The sequence below is a fragment of the Bombina bombina genome, chromosome 6, assembly GCF_027579735.1.
Source record: "Bombina bombina isolate aBomBom1 chromosome 6, aBomBom1.pri, whole genome shotgun sequence".
Taxonomy (NCBI): domain Eukaryota; kingdom Metazoa; phylum Chordata; class Amphibia; order Anura; family Bombinatoridae; genus Bombina; species Bombina bombina.
In genome coordinates this window covers 511,321,397-511,344,435 of record NC_069504.1, presented here as the reverse complement: position 1 = coordinate 511,344,435, position 23,039 = coordinate 511,321,397, and positions in this window count along the sequence as shown.

The following is a 23,039-nucleotide window of genomic DNA, read 5'->3' as shown; positions in this document are numbered from 1 at the left end:
AAGATCAACAATCAAGAATTTTTTAATTTTAATTAGTAACTATACTGTGATAACAATTATGATTGGTGTAAATAGTTGGCAAGACGGCCTGGCACAAAAGGCTGGCAGGCAGGAGGTAAATGCAATTCAAGGACACTAGGAGACTGAATACTGACAGTCAAAACAGTGATGATTGACAATTTTTTCAATACTGTTAAAAGAAATATGATTGCTGGCAATAATTGGCTAGGTGGGCCTGGCACACAGCAGGCTGCAAGGCAGGAGGAAAGTGCAATTCAATGGCACGAGCAAACTGAGGATTCAGAACAACTATTACCAAAAATTTTAATTTTTAATTATTAAGAATACTGTGACAACAAATATGATTGGTGTAAATATTTTGAAAGTAGGCCTGGCACACAGGCTTGGAAGGCAGTAGAAAAGTGCAATTCAATGGCACGAGCAAACTTAGGATTAAGATCAACAATCAAAAATTTTAATGGCACTAGGAGACTGAATATTTGCAGTCCAAAAAATTATGATTTTTATTTTTTTATATACTGTTACAAGAATTATCATTGGTGCCACTAATTGGCTAGTTGGGCCTGGCACTCAGGCTGGCAGATATGAGTCGTGGATGGTAGGTAGGGCAGCAATTTAACACAGTATGCTGTGTAAGTGACAAAAACACAGGCCTGATTGAAAATTAAGTTAGATTACACTAGCAAAATATTTTAAAATTTTAGATTTTAATATTAAAATTATGTTAAGAAGTGCAATGCACATATGAGTGGTCGCACTGGCTGGCTGCTACGTAGGTCAGCAATTAACAACAGTATGCTGTGTAAGTCAGATAGACAGTTAGACACAGGCCTGATAGAAAATAAAATTAGATTACACTAGCATAATGATTTAAAGACTTTTTTTGGGGAATTTAAAGAAAAAGGTTAAGCACATACATATGAGTCGTGGCTGATAGCCTTGGAAGGGCAGCTATTAAAAACAGTAGGATGATAGAAAATACTATTAGATTACACTATAAAAATGATTTAAATTATTTTTTTTTGGGGGGGGGAATTAAAAATTTTTTAAACACATATGAGTCGTGGCTCATAGACTAGGGAGGGCAGCAAGTAAACACAGTAGGCTCTGTATGTCAGCAAAACACACAGGCCTGATAGAAAATTATATTAGATTACACTATCAAACAAATTTAAACTTTTTTTTTTTATATTTAAATTAAGGTGAAGAAGATATGAGTGCTGGGTGGCTGCCTGGCACAGACCAATTAACCAAAAGACTGAAAAAAATTAGGTATATTAATGCTGAGTGAGCCTGACAGACACAGACCTGATAGTAAATGTAATTAGATTACACTAGCAAATTTTTATTTTTATTTTTTTTTTTAATTTAAAATAATGCTATAAACGGATATTAACACTGGTGGCTGGCACAGAGCAATGAACCAGAGTATATGCTGTGTGACACAGGCCTGATAGAAAATGAAAAAAAATTACACTAACAAAATAATTAAAATTTTTGGTTAGTTAAATTTAAACTAATGTTGTTAGGGAGATATCAGTGGTGGCAGTAATCACAGCATATGCTGTGAGCCTTAAACACACAGCCTGAAAGCCAGGCAAATGCTAATAAAAAAAACAAAGAAAAAAAAAAAAACGGCACGAAATATAGCCCTAAAAAGGGCTTTTTGGGGTGCTGTGCTTGCAGCAGAGATGAGTGAAGTCCTTCTGGACTGTAGTGGACACTAAATACACTAGCCTAGCTATGTTTTTCCTATTAATGTCAGAAGCAAAAACACAACACTTCCTCTCATTAAGAAAGCAAGGTCGTTATGAGTCTAAAATGGCGGATTCTGAGTAGCTGGGAGGGTCTGTGAGGGAGTGTCTGATGTTGATTGGCTCTAATGTGTCAGACGGCTGTGACATACAGGGTCAAAGTTTCCTCAATTATGACACATGGGGGCGGATCGAACATCACCATGTGTTCGCCCACAAACACGAACGCGAACAAGCTATGTTCGCTGTGAACCGCTCACGGGCGAACAGTTCGGGACATCACTATTCCGTAGTAGAATCTCCTTCACTATCTCCTCAGGCTCATAATAATGTTCCCCCTGGCCTAGAGTACAGTGCAGCTATAGCAGACATGCTGGCAGTCAAAATTATGGGGAAAATTCAATAATTTCTTCTTCTCCCTGGATACTTTACAAAAAGGGATTATCTATTACTCCTGCAACATCTCTCCTGCTGCTGCTCGGAAACAACTTTGTGATTTTGATAAACCAACTAGGTTGTTGCTATAAAATATGGAGGAAATCAGGAGAGTGGTATAACTGGCAGCAGTAAAGCTGCTGATTGCTCTGGGGTGAACACTGGTGCAGGTGGTTTTGGAAGTAGATTTAAGAGTTGACGTGTCGCAGAGGCTTAGTAGCCTCAGACCCCTCCCAATCATACTACATGCTTAGGGCCAAACCATGTCAATTCAGCATCTACACCTTCCGTTACCCTTATTGCCCTCTTTACTTTTATCGGTGGACCTAGAAAATCCTTAATACTACTGATGCTGATGCTACTAGTAATGGTACTGGTGGGCCCTGCATAGCTCCTACTCCTGGTAAACAGGGTATTGTCTGCTACAGCAGATGCTGAAGATGACACTGAAACTGCTGCTTCTCTAGATATTTCATCCAGAGCAACAGACAATGGCCTTGAAAATATATTTCACTCTGTGAAGCAGAGGCAACAGTGTTTTTCCCACTTCTGCTCGTCAGTCAAATTGAAGCAGGCACAGATTCTGCACTGCCAGTGATGATGCTGGTGTAGTGATACTATTGTTTGTGGTGGTGGCAGCAGGAAACATAGTACTATCTGAATGACTAACAATTTTATTACAGAATAAGTTAATAGCAACTTGTAGAGTGTTGTTGAGTTCTCTGACACACAATAAGGAGATTTATGAGATTTGTGTACTGTGTGTATTGATGTGAACTTTGAAATATCGGAATAAACACCTACCAAGGCGAAGGCAAGGCAGGAGCCCACTCAGTGGCCCCGATGATCAAAAGTTCTATGAAGCATCAAAATTTTCCAAGGGATCCGGCATTGCTGAAAGGCGTTTACTATACATGCCATTGGTCGGGAATGCTGGCTATAGATAACACCCAGCATCACCTCCCAAATTTGGCGATGTATAGTAAACGATTCCTGGAAAATAACTGCAGTGTGCCAAACCACTAACACTAATACTCCTAAACCAAAGTACCCCATGATCACAAACTAACAGTACACTAATAAATATCTAAACCACCACATACCCACAGCAAGTACTAAACTATTAACCCCTATACTGCCACATACCCAACTCAAGTATCTATCCTATTAAGCCCTAAGTATCTATCCTATTAAGCCCTAAGCTGCCACATACCCAACTCAAGTACTAAAATATTAACTCCTATACTGCCACATATGCATCGCAAGTACTAAACTAGTAACCCCTATACCGCTACATACCCACCACAAGTATCTACCCTTTTAACCCCTATGCAGCCACATACCCACCACAAAAACTAAACTATTAATCCTTATACCGCCAACTACCTCAAGTGCAAACTAACCTAACCTAACACATAGTGTTAGGTATAATGGTGTGTTTTTATTTTAGGATACTGTATTTATTTTTTATTTTATTTTATTTTAACTTAGATTTTTTTTACTTTTTTGTAACTTAGGTTGGGTTATTTTAGAAAGGGGGTTAGGTGTTAATGTAGTTCTAGTTTGCCTTGGGAGGTGGTGGTTTAGGCCTTAATCTCCTAACCACCCCCCATACCTGTATGGGGGTGGATTAGGTGATTAGTGTTAGTATTTATTAGGCCTGTTTGGGTGTTGATTATTGATGGTTACCATTTATTAGGCCTTAATCTTCTAACGATCCCTCATACCTGTATGGGGGTTGATTAGGTGATTATTGATGGTTATCATTTATTAGGCCATAATCTCCTTACCATACCCCATACCAGTATGGGGTTTGATTAGGGGATTAATGAAGGTTACCATTTATTAGGCCTTCATCTCTTAACCACCATACCTGTATGGCGGTTGATTAGTTGATTAGGATTGGGTAGCCTCAGACCCCTCCCAATCATACTACATGCTTAGGGCCAAACCATGTTCATTCAGCATCTACACCTTCCGTTACCCTTATTACCCTCTTTACTTTTATCGGTGGACTTAGAAAACCCTTAATACTACTGGTGCTGATGCTACTAGTAATGGTACTGGTGGGCCCTGCAAAGCTCCTACTCCTGGTAAACAGGGTATTGTCTGCTACAGCAGATGCTGAAGATGACACTGAAACTGCTGCTTCTGCTTCTCCTCTAGATATTTTAGCCAGAGCAACAGACAATGTCCTTGAAAATATATTTCACTCTGTGAAGCAGAGGCAACAGTGTTTTCCCGCTTCTGCTCATCAGTCAAATTGAAGCAGGCACAGATTCTGCACTGGCAGTGATGGTGCTGGTGTGGTGATACTATTGTATATACATTAATATGTATTTTTCTTAATGTGTTTTTTATTTTAAACATAAATCTATATTTTATAACTTATATTCATGTTATAAAAGGCATTAGTATTACAATTGTTACTGCATGCCTGTCGTGCAATAATTATAATGCAACTGTCTTTTATAACATAAATATCTATTATAAAAATATATTAATTTTTAAAATAATAAATGCATCCAACAAGAATATCTACATTTTAATTTAAATAACCAATACTTTAATATGCATTATACTTAACCATGCATTTTATTTCAAACATTGTAGATGATGAATTTATGTGAGCTTGTTGTGTTTATTAGTGATAACATAGATATATATGTTAATATATATTTATGTTATAGTAGTCAGTAGCATTAAATTATATTTTTACATAACAGGCATGTGAGGAATGGGGGTGTGTAGGTTAGGCATTGCGTAGGCAGTAGTGATGTTGCGAACTTAAAATTTTCTGTTCGCGAACGGTGGGCTTGGACTTCCGCAACTGTTCGCGAACGGGCGAACCGGGTGAACCGCCATTGACTTCAATAGGCAGGTGAACCATTGACTTCAATAGGCAGGTGAATTTTAAAACGCACAGGGACTCTTTCTGGCCACAATAGTGATGGAAAAGTTGATTCAAGGGGACTAACACCTGGACTGTGGCATGCCGGTGGGGAATCCATGGCAAAACTCCCACAGAAAATTACATAGTTGATGCAGAGTCTGGTTTTAAGCCATAAAGGGCATAAATCACTTAACATTCCTAAATTGTTTGGAATAACGTGCTTTAAAACATCAGGTATGATGTTGTATCGATCAGGTAGTGTAAGGGTTACGCCCGCTTCACAGTGACAGACCAAACTCCCCGTTTAACGCACCGCAAACAACCGCAAACAGTCCATTTGCACAACCATGAGATAGATAGATTTGATAGATACATAGATACATAGATTAGATAGATCAATAGATGCAATATACATTTGATAGATACGATAGATAGATAGATTTGATAGATAAATAGATGCTTGGTCGGTCCTCCTACTTCAAATTTGGGGCACTGCGCGTGCAATCATGGCCGGACTTTTAGCCGATGGACATTTGGCCGACGGACATTTGGCAGAAACACAAGTGGCTGTCACAAAACTGTCCGGCCACGAGATAGATAGATTTGATAGATAGATACATAGATTACATAGATCAATAGATGCAATATACATTTGATAGATACAATAGATAGTTAGATAGATTTGATAGATAAATAGATAGATTTGATAGATATATAATTTCCCAGACAGAGAATTACAAGACGTGCGGTCTGGGACCCATGGTAAGGTTACTTCCTTTTGCACAATCAAGTACAGGTTGGGGATTGCCTTTTGTGCAAAGAAATTTCAGCCGGGTACCTTCCACTGCAGTGTCCCCTATCAGGGGATGGCTCCCAGACATGCGGTCTGGGAGCCATGGTAACTGGGTTGTGTTAAGTAGTACTATTCTTAGCACTTTAATCCCTGTAACTCCCGCTATCGGCGGAGGTCTATACGGCCTGCCTGATTACCCTGACAAAATATAACAACAAGACATGCGGTCTGGGACCCATGGTAACTAGGTTGTGTTAAGTAGTACTATTCTTAGCACATTAATCCCTTTTACTCCCCCTATTGGGGGAGGTCTATATGGCCTGCCTGATTACCCTGACAAAATATAACAATAAAACATGCTGTCTGGGAGCCATGGTAACTAGGTTGTGTTAAGTAGTACTATTCTTAGCACTTTAATCCCTTTTACTCCCCCTATCTGGGGAGGTCTATACAGCCTGCCTGATTACCCTGACAAAATATAACAACAAGACATGCGGTCCGGGACCCATGGTAACTATTTTGTGTTAAGTATTAGTATTCTTAGCACTTTACTACGTGTTACTCCCCCTATCAGGTGAGGTTTATATGGCCTGCCCGATTACCCTGACAAAATATAACAACAAGACATGCGGACTGGGACCCATGGTAAGGTTACTTCCTTTTGCACAATAGAGTACAGGTATAGCATCGATTTTAGGAACCCGGAGATAATTTTTAGGAACCGGGAGATGGAAAAAAATGCTTGGATACCCAGTACAGGTCGTTCTTCTTCAGTCTTTTTATACGAGGGTCCAGGACCCTCAACAGAAACAACAATATGAAACACCATATATGCCATCCTTTTTCACAATAGAGTACAGGTATGGCATCGATTTTAGGAACCCGGAGATAATTCTTAGGAACCGGGAGATGGAGAAAGATGCTTGGACACCCAGTACAGCTCGTTCTCCTTCAGCCTTTTTATACGAGGGTCCAGGACCCTCAACAGGCACAACAGCATGAAACACCACATATGCCATCCTTTTGAACAATCCAGTACAGGTATGGCATCGGTTTTAGGAACCCGGAGATAATTTTTAGGAACCGGGAGATGGAAAAATTTGCTTGGACACCCAGTACAGCTCATTCTCCTTCAGCCTTTTTATACGAGGGTCCAGGACCCTCAACAGGCACAACAGCATGAAACAACACATATGCCATCCTTTTGAACAATCCAGTACAGGTATGGCATCGATTTTAGGAACCCGGAGATAATTTTTAGGAACCGGGAGATGGAAAAAGATGTTTGGACACCCAGTACAGGTCGTTCTCCTTCAGCCTTTTTATACTTGGGTCCCCGACCCTCAACAGGCACAACAGCATGAAACACCACATATGCCATCCTTTTGCACAATAGAGTACAGGTATGGCATCGATTTTAGGAACCCGGAGATAATTTTTAGAAACCGGGAGATGGAAAAAGATGCTTGGACACCCAGTACAAGTCGTTCTCCTTCAGCCTTTTTATACGAGGGTCCCCGACCCTCAACAGAAACAACAGCATGAAACACCACATATGCCATCCTTTTGCACAATAGAGTACAGGTATGGCATCGATTTTAGAAACCCAGAGATAATTTTTAGGAACCGGGAGATGGAAAAAGATGCTTGGATAACTAGTACACTTCGCTCTCCTTCAGCCTTTTTATATAAGGGTCCAGGACCCGTAACAGAAACAAGAGCATGAAACACCACACATGCCATCCTTTTGAACAATCCAGTACAGGTATGGCATAGATTTTAGGAACCCGGAGATAATTTTTAGGAACCGGGAGATGGAAAAAGATGCTTGGACACCCAGTACAGGTCGTTCTCCTTCAGCCTTTTTATACTTGGGTCCCCGACCCTCAACAGGCACAACAGCATGAAACACCACATATGCCATCCTTTTGCACAATAGAGTACAGGTATGGCATCGATTTTAGGAACCCGGAGATAATTTTTAGAAACCGGGAGATGGAAAAAGATGCTTGGACACCCAGTACAAGTCGTTCTCCTTCAGCCTTTTTATACGAGGGTCCCCGACCCTCAACAGAAACAACAGCATGAAACACCACATATGCCATCCTTTTGCACAATAGAGTACAGGTATGGCATCGATTTTAGAAACCCAGAGATAATTTTTAGGAACCGGGAGATGGAAAAAGATGCTTGGACAACTAGTACACTTCGCTCTCCTTCAGTCTTTTTATATAAGGGTCCAGGACCCTTAACAGAAACAAGAGCATGAAACACCACACATGCCATCCTTTTGAACAATCCAGTACAGGTATGGCATAGATTTTAGGAACCCGGAGATAATTTTTAGGAACCGGGAGATGGAAAAAGATGCTTGGACACCCAGTACAGGTCGTTCTCCTTCAGCCATTTTATACAAGGGTTCCGGACCCTCAACAGAAACAACAGCATGAAACACCACATATGCCATCCTTTTGAACAATCCAGTACAGGTATGGCATCCATTTTAGGAACCCGGAGATAATTTTTAGGAACCGGGAGATGGAAAAAGATGCTTGGACACCCAGTACAGGTCGTTCTCCTTCAGCCTTTTTATACGAGGGTCCCGGACCCTCAACAGAAACAACAGCATGAAACACCACATATGCCATCCTTTTGAACAATCCAGTACAGGTATGGCATACATTTTAGGAACCCGGAGATAAATTTTAGAAACCGGGAGATGGAAAAAGATGCTTGGACACCCAGTACAGGTCGTTCTCCTTTACCCTTTTTATACGTGGGTCCCGACTCCCAGACCATCAACAAAAACAACAGCATGAAACACCACATATGCCATCCTTTTGCACAATAGAGTACAGGTATGGCATCGATTTTAGGAACCCGGAGACCATTTTTAGGAAGAAACCGGGAAATTGAACAAAAAAAGATGCTTTGACACCTAGTACAGGTCGTTCTCCTTCAGTCTTTTTATACGATGGTCCACGACCCTCAACAGGCACAACAGCATGAAACACCACATATGCCATCCTTTTGCACAATAGATTACAGATATGGCATTGATTTTAGGAACCCGGAGATAATTTTTAGGAACCGGGAAATTAAACAAAAAACGTTCTTGGACACCCAGTACAGGTCGTTCTCCTTCAGCCCTTTTATACAATGGTCCACGACCCTCAACAGGCACAACAGCATGAAACACCACATATGCCATCCTTTTGCACAATAGAGTACAGGTATGGCATTGATTTTAGGAACCCGGAGACAATTTTTAGGAACCGGGAAATTGAACAAAAAACATGCTTGGACACCCAGTACAGGTCATTCTCCTTCAGCCTTTTTATACGATGGTCCACGACTCTCAACAGGCACAACAGCATGAAACACCACATATGCCATCCTTTTGCACAATAGATTACAGATATGGCATTGATTTTAGGAACCCGGAGATAATTTTTAGGAACCGGGAAATTGAACAAAAAACATGCTTGGACACCCAGTACAGGTCTTTCTCCTTCAGCCTTTTTATACGATGGTCCACGACCCACAACAAGCACAACAGCATGAAACACCACATATGCCATCCTTTTGCACAATAGAGTACAGGTATGGCATCGATTTTAGGAACCCGGAGATAATATTTAGGAACCGGGAAATTGAACAAAAAACATGCTTGGACACCCAGTACAGGACGTTCTCCTTCAGCCTTTTTATACGATGGTCCACGACCCTCAACAGGCACAACAGCATGAAACACCATCAACAACACGTCAGGAAAGCGTCCTGTCCTTGCTGCCGTGGTCGTGGGAGGAGGAGGATTACTTTCATCTCTTCCCCTGTTAGATTCCCGTTGTGCTGTGACATCACCCTTATACGCTGTGTAAAGCATACTTTTTAATTTATTTTTGAACTGTTCCATCCTTTCCGACTTGCGGGAATTTGGTAACATTTCAGTCACTTTATGCTTATACCGGGGGTCTAGTAGCATGGACACCCAGTACAGGTCGTTCTCCTTCAGCTTTTTTATACGAGGGTCCCTCAACAGGCACGACAGCATGAAAGACCCCATTTGCACAAGGTTGGATGCCGAGCTAATCATGTCCCGTTCCTCATCCTCACTGATGTCACTGAAGGTATCTTCTTCCCCCCAGCCACGTACAACACCACGGGTACCAGATAGGTGTCAAGAACAAGCACCCTGGGATGCCTGTTGTGCTTGGTCTTCCTCCTCCTCCTCAAAGCCACATTCCTCCTCTGACTCCTCTTCCTCACAATCCTCTTCCAGTGTTGCCACAGGTCCAGCAAGCGATGCTGATTCTGGTTGTGATGGACACCACAACTCTTCCTCTTCACGCTCATCTATGGCCTGATCCAGCACTCTTTGCAGGGCTCGCTCCAGGAAGAAAACAAATGGTATGATGTCGCTGATCGTGCCTTCAGTGCGACTGACAAGGTTTGTCACCTCCTCAAAAGGACGCATGAGCCTACAGGCATTGCGCATGAGCGTCCAGTAATTTGGCAAAAAAATCCCCAGCTCCCGAGAGGCTGTCCTAGCACCCCGGTCATAAAAATACTCGTTAACAGCTTTTTCTTGTTGGAGCAAGCGGTCAAACATTAGTGTTGAATTCCAACGTGTCGGGCTGTCGCAAATCATGCGCCTCACTGGCAGGTTGTTTCGACGCTGGATATCCGACAAGTGCGCCATGGCCGTGTAGGAACGCTTGAAATGGCCACACACCTTTCTGGCCTGCTTCAGGACGTCCTGTAAGCCTGGGTACTTATGCACAAAGCGTTGTACAATCAGATTACACACATGTGCCATGCACGGCACATGTGTCAACTTGCCCAATTTCAATGCCGCCACCAAATTACTTCCATTGTCAGAAACAACCTTGCCAATCTCCATTTGGTGCGGAGTAAGCCACTGATCCACCTGTGCGTTCAGGGCGGACAGGAGTTCTGGTGCTGGCTTTAAGGCAAGTCAACCCCAAGATGGGGTGACACTGCCGTATCCGGGATGTTGAATAGTACCTAGGGAGCTGGGGGGGTGCCGTTGATGTGGAGCAAGATGCAGCAGCAGAAGAGGACTCAGCCGAGGAAGAGGTTATGGAAGAGGATGGAGTGGGAGGAGTAGAGGAGGTAGCAGCAGGCCTGCCTGCAAGTCGTGGCGGTGTCACCAACTCCTCTGCAGAGCCACGCATTCCATGCTTGTCAGCCGTCAGCAAGTTTACCCAATGCACAGTGTAGGTGATATACCTGCCCTGACCATGCTTTGCAGACCAGCTATCAGTGGTCATATGGACCCTTGCCCCAACGCTGTGTGCCAGACATGCCATTACTTCCTTTCGCCTGATTACCCTGACAAAACATAACAATAAGACATGCTGTCTGGGAGCCATGGTAACTAGGTTGTGTTAAGTAGTACTATTCTTAGCACTTTAATCCCTGTAACTCCCCCTATCGGGGGAGGTCTATACGGCCTGCCTGATTACCCTGACAAAATATAACAACAAGACATGCGGTCTGGGACCCATGGTAACTATTTTTGTTAATTATTACTATTCTTAGCACTTTACTACGTGTTACTCCCCCTATCGGGTGAGGTTTATATGGCCTGCCCGATTACCCTGACAAAATATAACAACAAGACATGCGGTCTATGACCCATGGTAAGGTTACTTCCTTTTGCACAATAGAGTACAGGTATAGCATCGATTTTAGGAACCCGAAGATAATTTTTAGGAACCGGGAGATGGAAAAAAATGCTTGGATACCCAGTACAGGTCCTTCTCCTTCAGTCTTTTTATACGAGGGTCCAGGACCCTCAACAGAAACAACAATATGAAACACCACATATGCCATCCTTTTGCACAATAGAGTACAGGTATGGCATCGATTTTAGGAACCCGGAGATAATTTTTAGGAACCGGGAGATGGAGAAAGATGCTTGGACACCCAGTACAGCTCGTTCTACTTCATCCTTTTTATACGAGGGTCCAGGACCCTCAACAGGCACAACAGCATGAAACACCACATATGCCATCCTTTTGAACAATCCAGTACAGGTATGGCATCGGTTTTAGGAACCCGGAGATAATTTTTAGGAACCGGGAGATGGAAAAAGATGCTTGGACACCCAGTACAGCTCGTTCTCCTTCAGCCTTTTTATACGAGGGTCCAGGACCCTCAACAGGCACAACAGCATAAAACACCACATATTCCATCCTTTTGAACAATCCAGTACAGGTATGGCATCGATTTTAGGAACCCGGAGATAATTTTTAGTAACCGGGAGATGGAAAAAGATGCTTGGACAACTAGTACACTTCGCTCTCCTTCAGCCTTTTTATATAAGGGTCCAGGACCCTTAACAGAAACAACAGCATGAAACACCACACATGCCATCCTTTTGAACAATCCAGTACAGGTATCGCATAGATTTTAGGAACCCGGAGATAATTTTTTGGAACCGGGAGATGGAAAAAGATGCTTGGACACCCAGTACAGGTCGTTCTCCTTCAGCCTTTTTATACTTGGGTCCCCGACCCTCAACAGGCACAACAGCATGAAACACCACATATGCCATCCTTTTGCACAATAGAGTACAGGTATGGCATCGATTTTAGGAACCCATAGATAATTTTTAGAAACCGGGAGATGGAAAAAGATGCTTGGACACCCAGTACAAGTCGTTCTCCTTCAGCCTTTTTGTACGAGGGTCCCCGACCCTCAACAGAAACAACAGCATGAAACACCACATATGCCATCCTTTTGCACAATAGAGTACAGGTATGGCATCGATTTTAGAAACCCAGAGATAATTTTTAGGAACCGGGAGATGGAAAAAGATGCTTGGACAACTAGTACACTTCGCTCTCCTTCAGCCTTTTTATATAAGGGTCCAGGACCCTTAACAGAAACAACAGCATGAAACACCACACATGCCATCCTTTTGAACAATCCAGTACAGGTATCGCATAGATTTTAGGAACCTGGAGATAATTTTTTGGAACCGGGAGATGGAAAAAGATGCTTGGACACCCAGTACAGGTCGTTCTCCTTCAGCCTTTTTATACAAGGGTCCCGGACCCTCAACAGAAACAACAGCATGAAACACCACATATGCCATCCTTTTGAACAATCCAGTACAGGTATGGCATCCATTTTAGGAACCCGGAGATAAATTTTAGGAACCGGGAGATGGAAAAAGAAGCTTGGACACCCAGTACAGGTCGTTCTCCTTCAGCCTTTTTACACGATGGTCCACGACTCTCAACAGGCACAACAGCATGAAACACCACATATGCCATCCTTTTGCACAATAGATTACAGATATGGCATTGATTTTAGGAACCCAGAGATAATTTTTAGGAACCGGGAAATTGAACAAAAAACATGCTTGGACACCCAGTACAGGTCTTTCTCCTTCAGCATTTTTATACAATGGTCCACGACCCTCAACAGGCACAACAGCATGAAACACCACATATGCCATCCTTTTGCACAATAGAGTACAGGTATGGCATCGATTTTAGGAACCCGGAGATAATTTTTAGGAACCGGGAGATGGAAAAAAATGCTTGGATACCCAGTACAGGTCGTTCTCCTTCAGTCTTTTTATACGAGGGTCCAGGACCCTCAACAGAAACAACAATATGAAACACCACATATGCCATCCTTTTGCACAATAGAGTACAGGTATGGCATCGATTTTAGGAACCCGGAGATAATTTTTAGGAACCGGGAGATGGAGAAAGATGCTTGGACACCCAGTACAGCTCGTTCTCCTTCATCCTTTTTATACGAGGGTCCAGGACCCTCAACAGGCACAACAGCATGAAACACCACATATTCCATCCTTTTGAACAATCCAGTACAGGTATGGCATCGGTTTTAGGAACCCGGAGATAATTTTTAGGAACCGGGAGATGGAAAAAGATGTTTAGACACCCAGTACAGCTCATTCTCCTTCAGCCTTTTTATACGAGGGTCCAGGACCCTCAACAGGCACAACAGCATAAAACACCACATATTCCATCCTTTTGAACAATCCAGTACAGGTATGGCATCGATTTTAGGAACCCGGAGATAATTTTTAGTAACCGGGAGATGGAAAAAGATGTTTGGACACCCAGTACAGGTCGTTCTCCTTCAGCCTTTTTATACTTGGGTCCCCGACCCTCAACAGGCACAACAGCATGAAACACCACATATGCCATCCTTTTGCACAATAGAGTACAGGTATGGCATCGATTTTAGGAACCAAGAGATAATTTTTAGAAACCGGGAGATGGAAAAAGATGCTTGGACACCCAGTACAAGTCGTTCTCCTTCAGCCTTTTTGTACGAGGGTCCCCGACCCTCAACAGAAACAACAGCATGAAACACCACATATGCCATCCTTTTGCACAATAGAGTACAGGTATGGCATCGATTTTAGAAACCCAGAGATAATTTTTAGGAACCGGGAGATGGAAAAAGATGCTTGGACAACTAGTACACTTCGCTCTCCTTCAGCCTTTTTATATAAGGGTCCAGGACCCTTAACAGAAACAACAGCATGAAACACCACACATGCCATCCTTTTGAACAATCCAGTACAGGTATCGCATAGATTTTAGGAACCCGGAGATAATTTTTTGGAACCGGGAGATGGAAAAAGATGCTTGGACACCCAGTACAGGTCGTTCTCCTTCAGCCTTTTTATACAAGGGTCCCGGACCCTCAACAGAAACAACAGCATGAAACACCACATATGCCATCCTTTTGAACAATCCAGTACAGGTATGGCATCCATTTTAGGAACCCGGAGATAAATTTTAGGAACCGGGAGATGGAAAAAGATGCTTGGACACCCAGTACAGGTTGTTCTCCTTCACCTTTTTTATACGCGGGTCCCGACTCCCGGACCCTCAACAGAAACAACAGCATGAAACACCACATATGCCATCCTTTTGCACAATAGAGTACAGGTATGGCATCGATTTTAGGAACCCGGGGACAATTTTTAGGAAGAAACCGGAAAATTGAACAAAAAAAGATGCTTTGCCACCCAGTACAGGTCGTTCTCCTTCAGCCTTTTTATACGATGGTCCACGACCCTCAACAGGCACAACATCATGAAACACCACATATGCCATCCTTTTGCACAATAGATTACAGATATGGCATTGATTTTAGGAACCCGGAGATAATTTTTAGGAACCGGGAAATTGAACAAAAAACGTGCTTGGACACCCAGTACAGGTCGTTCTCCTTCAGCCTTTTTATACGATGGTCCATGACTCTCAACAGGCACAACAGCATGAAACACCACATATGCCATCCTTTTGCACAATAGATTACAGATATGGCATTGATTTTAGGAACCCAGAGATAATTTTTAGGAACCGGGAAATTGAACAAAAAACATGCTTGGACACCCAGTACAGGTCTTTCTCCTTCAGCATTTTTATACGATGGTCCACGACCCTCAACAGGCACAACAGCATGAAACACCACATATGCCATCCTTTTGCACAATAGAGTACAGGTATGGCATCGATTTTAGGAACCCGGAGATAATTTTTAGGAACCGGGAAATTGAACAAAAAACGTGCTTAGACACCCAGTACAGGACGTTCTCCTTCAGCCTTTTTATACGATGGTCCACGACCCTCAACAGGCACAACAGTATGAAACACCACATATGCCATCCTTTTGCACAATAGATTACAGATATGGCATTGATTTTAGGAACCCGGAGATAATTTTTAGGAACCGGGAAATTGAAAAAAAAACATGCTTGGACACCCAGTACAGGTCGTTCTCCTTCAGCTTTATTATACGATGGTCCACGACCCTCAACAGGCACAACAGCATGAAACACCACATATGACATCCTTTTGCACAATCGAGTACAGGTATGGCATCGTTTTTAGGAACCCATAGATAATTTTTCGGAACAGTGAGATGGAAAAAGATGCTTGGTCGGTCCTCCTACTTCAAATTTGGGGCACTGCGCGTGCAATCTACTGTGCCAACAGATATGAGTGGTGTGTTAATGAGTACTATTCTTAACAGTTTCAGCACTGTTATCTGCCTTTTTTTTGGTTTGGGTTTTGCAGCCACAGTGCAGCAACAGAGGCTAGAAAAATTAGGCGTGTCCAAATGCCTGAAAAATTAGGTATTGTTGCAGCCACTGCTGTAGCAGCGGCCAGAAAAATTGATGTTTGTAAAACAGTTAGAAAGTGCCCTAAAACCTTGCGGCTTGAACACTAGTTGTTGGCGGATAAGTCACGCAAGTCATACGGCATTCAAAGAAAAAATACGGCAGCGTGTGTACCATTTGTAGCCCAAGGCAGCTCATCTCATCATCAGGCCTTTTTTACTCAAATGTATTGCCCAATGTCAGTCCCTTCGGGATCCATCCCTCATTCATTTTAATATTTTTTGACCTAGGCAACTTCTCTTCTCAGTGACAAAACCTCCTGCTGCACTGAAGTTCATTTCTGACAGGACACTTGAAGCGGGGCAGGCCAGAAGTTCGATTGCAAATTGGGATAGCTCAGGCCACAGGTCAAGCCTGCACACCCAGTAGTCAAGGGGTCCACCAGTAGTCAAAGGGTCCATCGCTCCTCAGAGTGTCGATATCCGCAGTTAATGCTAGGTAGTCTGCTACCTGTCGGTTGAGTCTTTCTCTGAGGCTGGATCCCAAAAGGCTCTGGCGATGCATAGGAGTTAAAAAGGTCCGCATGTCATCCACCAACAACACGTCAGGAAAGCGTCCTGTCCTTGCTGCCGTGGTCATGGGAGGAGGAGGATTACTTTCATCTCTTCCCCTGTTAGATTCCCGTTGTGCTGTGATATCACCCTTATACGCTGTGTAAAGCATACTTTTTAATTTATTTTTGAACTGTTCCATCCTTTCCGACTTGCGGGAATTTGGTAACATTTCAGTCACTTTATGCTTATACCGGGGGTCTAGTAGCGTGGACACCCAGTACAGGTCATTCTCCTTCAGCTTTTTTATACGAGGGTCCCTCAAGAGGCACGACAGCATGAAACACCACATATGCCATCCTTTTGCACAATAGAGTACAGGTATGGCATCGATTTTAGGAACCCAGAGATCATTTTTAGAAACCGGGAGATGGAAAAAGATGCTTGGACACCCAGTACAAGTCGTTCTCCTTCAGCCTTTTTGTACGAGGGTCCCCGACCCTCAACAGAAAGAACAGCATGAAACACCACATATGCCATCCTTTTGCACAATAGAGTACAGGTATGGCATCGATTTTAGAAACCCAGGAATAATTTTTAGGAACAGGGAGATGGAAAAAGATGCTTGGACAACTAGTAAACTTTGCTCTCCTTCAGCCTTTTTATATAAGGGTCCAGGACCCTTAACAGAAACAACAGCATGAAACACCACACATGCCATCCTTTTGAACAATCCAATACAGGTATCGCATAGATTTTAGGAACCCGGAGATAATTTTTTGGAACCGGGAGATGGAAAAAGATGCTTGGACACCCAGTACAGGTCGTTCTCCTTCAGCCTTTTTATACAAGGGTCCTGGACCCTCAACAGAAACAACAGCATGAAACACCACATATGCCATCCTTTTGAACAATCCAGTACAGGTATGGCATCCATTTTAGGAACCCGGAGATAAATTTTAGGAACCGGGAGATGGAAAATGATGCTTGGACACCCAGTACAGGTTGTTCTCCTTCACCTTTTTTATACGCGGGTCCCGACTCCCGGACCCTCAACAGAAACAACAGCATGAAACACCACATATGCCATCCTTTTGCACAATAGAGTACAGGTATGGCATCGATTTTAGGAACCCGGAGACAATTTTTAGGAAGAAACCGGGAAATTGAACAAAAAAAGATGCTTTGACACCCAGTACAGGTCGTTCTCCTTCAGCCTTTTTATACGATGGTCCACGACCCTCAACAGGCACAACAGCATGAAACACCACATATGCCATCCTTTTGCACAATAGAGTACAGGTATGGCATCGATTTTAGGAACCCGGAGATAATTTTTAGGAACCGGGAAATTGAACAAAAAACGTGCTTGGACACCCAGTACAGGTCGTTCTCCTTCAGCCTTTTTATACGATGGTCCACGACTCTCAACAGGCACAACAGCATGAAACACCACATATGCCATCCTTTTGCACAATAGATTACAGATATGGCATTGATTTTAGGAACCCAGAGATAATTTTTAGGAACCGGGAAATTAAACAAAAAACATGCTTGGACACCTAGTACAGGTCTTTCTCCTTCAGCCTTTTTATACGATGGTCCACGACCCTCAACAGGCACAACAGCATGAAACACCACATATGCCATCCTTTTGCACAATAGAGTACAGGTATGGCATCGATTTTAGGAACCCGGAGATAATTTTAGGAACCGGGAAATTGAACAAAAAACGTGCTTAGACACCCAGTACAGGACGTTCTCCTTCAGCCTTTTTATACGATGGTCCACGACCCTCAACAGGCACAACAGCATGAAACACCACATATGCCATCCTTTTGCACAATAGATTACAGATATGGCATTGATTTTAGGAACCCGGAGATAATTTTTAGGAACCGGGAAATTGAACAAAAAACATGCTTGGACACCCAGGACAGGTCGTTCTCCTTCAGCCTTATTATACGATGGTCCACGACCCTCAACAGGCACAACAGCATGAAACACCACATATGACATCCTTTTGCACAATCGAGTACAGGTATGGCATCGTTTTTAGGAACCCATAGATAATTTTTCGGAACAGTGAGATGGAAAAAGATGCTTGGTCTGTCCTCCTTCTTCAAATTTGGGGCACTGCGCGTGCAATCTACTGTGCCAACAGATATGAGTGGTGTGTTAATGAGTACTATTCTTAACAGTTTCATCACTGTTATCTGCCTTTTATTTGGTTTGGGTTTTGTAGCCACAGTGCAGCAACAGAGGCTAGAAAAAGAAAAATTGATGTTTGTAAAACAGTTAGAAAGTGCTTGAACACTAGTTGTTGGCGGATAAGTCACGCAAGTCATCCGGCATTCAAAGAAAAAATACGGCAGCGTGTGTACCATTTGTAGCCCAAGGCAGCTCATCTCATCATCAGGCCTTTTTTACTCAAATGTATCGCCCAATGTCAGTCCCTTCGGGATCCATCCCTCATTCATTTTAATATTTTTTGACCTAGGCAACTTCTCTTCTCAGTGACAAAACCTCCTGCTGCACTGAAGTTCATTTCTGACAGGACACTTGAAGCGGGGCAGGCCAGAAGTTCGATTGCAAATTGGGATAGCTCAGGCCACAGGTCAAGCCTGCACATCCAGTAGTCAAGGGGTCCACCAGTAGTCAAGGGGTCCATCGCTCCTCAGAGTGTCGATATCCGCAGTTAATGCTAGTTAGTCTACTACCTGTCGGTTGAGTCTTTCTCTGAGGCTGGATCCCAAAAGGCTCTGGCGATGCATAGGAGTTAAAAAGGTCCGCATGTCCTCCACCAACAACACGTCAGGAAAGCGTCCTGTCCTTGCTGCCGTGGTCGTGGGAGGAGGAGGATTACTTTCATCTCTTCCCCTGTTAGATTCCCGTTGTGCTGTGACATCACCCTTATACGCTGTGTAAAGCATACTTTTTAATTTATTTTTGAACTGTTCCATCCTTTCCGACTTGTGGGGAGTTTGGTAACATTTCAGTCACTTTATGCTTATACCGGGGGGTCTAGTAGCGTGGACACCCAGTACAGGTCATTCTCCTTCAGCTTTTTTATACGAGGGTCCCTCAACAGGCACAACAGCATGAAAGACCCCATTTGCACAAGGTTGGATGCCGAGCTAATCATGTCCCGTTCCTCATCCTCACTGATGTCACTGAAGGTATCTTCTTCCCCCCAGCCACGTACAACAGCCACGTACAACACCACGGGTACCAGATAGGTGACAAGAACGAGCACCCTGGGATGCCTGTTGTGCTTGGTCTTCCTCCTCCTCCTCAAAGCCACATTCATCCTCTGACTCCTCTTCCTCACAATCCTCTTCCTGTGTTGCCGCAGGTCCAGCAAGCGATGCTGATTCTGGTGGTGATGGACACCACAACTCTTCCTCTTCACGCTCATCTATGGCCTGATCCAGCACTCTTTGCAGGGCACGCTCCAGGAAGAAAACAAATGGTATGATGTCGCTGATCGTGCCTTCGATGCGACTGACAAGGTTTGTCACCTCCTCAAAAGGACGCATGAGCCTACAGGCATTGCGCATGAGCGTCCAGTAATTTGGCAAAAAAATCCCCAGCTCCCCAGAGGCTGTCCTAGCACCCCGGTCATAAAAATACTCGTTAACAGCTTTTTCTTGTTGGAGCAAGCGGTCAAACATTAGTGTTGAATTCCAACATGTCGGGCTGTCGCAAATCAAGCGCCTCACTGGCAGGTTGTTTCGACGCTGGATATCCGACAAGTGCGCCATGGCCGTGTAGGAACGCTTGAAATGGCCACACACCTTCCTGGCCTGCTTCAGGATGTCCTGTAAGCCTGGGTACTTATGCACAAAGCATTGTACAATCAGATAACACACATGTGCCATGCACGGCACATGTGTCAACTTGCCCAATTTCAATGCCGCCACCAAATTACTTCCATTGTCAGAAACAACCTTGCCAATCTCCATTTGGTGCGGAGTAAGCCACTGATCCACCTGTGCGTTCAGGGCGGACAGGAGTTCTGGTGCGGTGTGACTCCTGGCTTTCAGGTAAGTCAACCCCAAGATGGGGTGACACTGCCATATCCGGGATGTTGAATAGTACCTGGGGAGCTGGGGGTGCCGTTGATGTGGAGCAAGACGCAGCAGCAGAAGAGGACTCAGCCAAGGAAGAGGTTATGGAAGAGGATGGAGTAGGAGGAGTAGAGGAGGTAGCAGCAGGCCTGCCTGCAAGTCGTGGCGGTGTCACCAACTCCTCTGCAGAGCCACGCATTCCATACTTGTCAGCCATCAGCAAGTTTACCCAATGCACAGTGTAGGTGATATACCTGCCCTGACCATGCTTTGCAGACCAGCTATCAGTGGTCATATGGACCCTTGCCCCAACGCTGTGTGCCAGACATGCCATTACTTCCTTTCGCACAATTGAGTACAGGTTTGGGATTGCCTTTTGTGAAAAGAAATTTCGGCCAGGTACCTTCCACTGCGGTGTCCAAATAGATACACATTTTTTTAAAGCCTCAGACTCCACCAGCTTGTATGGTAAAAGCTGGCGGGCTAAGAGTTCAGACAAGCCAGCTGTCAGATGCCGGGCAAGGGGGTGACTTTGGGAAATTGGCTTCTTACGCTCAAACATGTCCTTGACAGACACCTGACTGTGGGCAGATGACCAGGAACTGCTATGTAAGAGAGACTGAGTGGAGGATGGTTGAGAGGGGGCAAGGAGGACAGCAGTGGTTGACGTGGCTGAAGATGCTGGACCAGGAGGAGGAGGGCGGCTTTGAGTTTGTGTGCTGCTTCTACTCATGTGTTCTTCTCATCGGCGTTTGTGATGTGAGACCATGTGCCTTTGCAAAGCAGTTGTACCTAGGTTGGTGTTGGACTTCCCACGACTCAGTTTCTTTTGGCACAGGTTGCAAATGGCATCGCTATTGTCAGAGGCAGACACACACAAAAAATGCCACACTGCTGAGCTCTGCGATGACGGCATTCTGGTGGTGTCAATAGCATGCGTTGATTGGCGTGCTGTCTGGCTGACCCCGGGTGCCGATGCATGCTGTCTGACTGTGCAACTAGCTCCTTGCAATGACCTCCCCCTGCTTCAAACTCGTCTCCTCCTCCTCTCTGTCTCCCCATCTGAACTTTCCCCCTCTTCTTCTTCTCTTCTAGCGGGCATCCACGTGACATCCATGGACACATTATCATCAACAGCTTCACTTGTATCTGACACATCAACAAAGGAAGCAGCAGCAGGTACAACATGATCAACATCATCACACCGTATGTCCATGTCTGTAATGCTGCCTGACTGAGACATATCACTGTTATCTACATCCTCTGTCAATGATGGTTGCGCATCACTCATTTCTTCCAACTGATGTGTCAATAACTCCTCTGACAGATCAAGTGAAGCGGCTGTGGTGCTAGTGTTGGTGGTGGCGACAGGCGGGCGAGTGGCACTGGTCACTTGAGAGGTGCCCAAAGCACAGCTGGAGGTGGATGGTGCGTCAAGGTTAGGACTAGGATCAGAAGCTGTAGAAGATTGGGTGTCCTGTGTTAGCCATTCAACTAGGTCCTCCTCAGAACTTTTCGCGTCCCTGGCACCTGGCCTCTGAACACTGTGCATAGTTGTAGGGTCTAAGGGAATCACAGCACCACGACCACAACGGCACTTGTGGGGTGGCCTGCCTCTGCCTGTCATTTTTTTTAAAATGTACACTTACAATACTATTAAACAAATTATGAGTGATGGCACTGGGCAAGTGGGCAAAGTATACGCTGTGAGCCTGACACAAAAAAGCAGACTGATGTTTCAAAGTCAAAAATGTTTATTTTTTAAATATTAAAAGTACTGTGACAACAAATATGAGTGGTGCCACTAACTTGGCAAGGAGATGGATGGTACGTCAAGGTTAGGACTAGGAGCGGAAGCTGTAGAAGATTGGGTGTCCTGTGTTAGCCATTCAACTAGGTCCTCCTCAGAACTTTTCGCGTCCCTGGCACCTGGCCTCTGAACACTGTGCATAGTTGTAGGGTCTAAGGGAATGACAGCACCACGACCACGACGGCACTTGCGGGGTGGCCTGCCTCTGCCTGTCATTTTTTTTTAAATGTACACTTACAATACTATTAAACAAATTATGAGTAATGGCACTGGGCAAGTGGGCACAGTATACGCTGTGAGCCTGACACAAAAAAGCAGACTGATGTTTCAAAGTCAAAAATGTTTATTTTTTAAATATTAAAAGTACTGTGACAACAAATATGAGTGGTGCCACTAACTTGGCAAGTGGCCCTGGAACACACGCTGGCAGGCAGGCAACTTCAATTATATTACTATAGTAGACTGATGTTTCACAGTCAAAAAAGTTTTTTTATTAAATATTTAAAATACTGTTATAACAAATATGAGTGGTGGCACTAGTTGGCAAGTGGGCCTGGCACACACG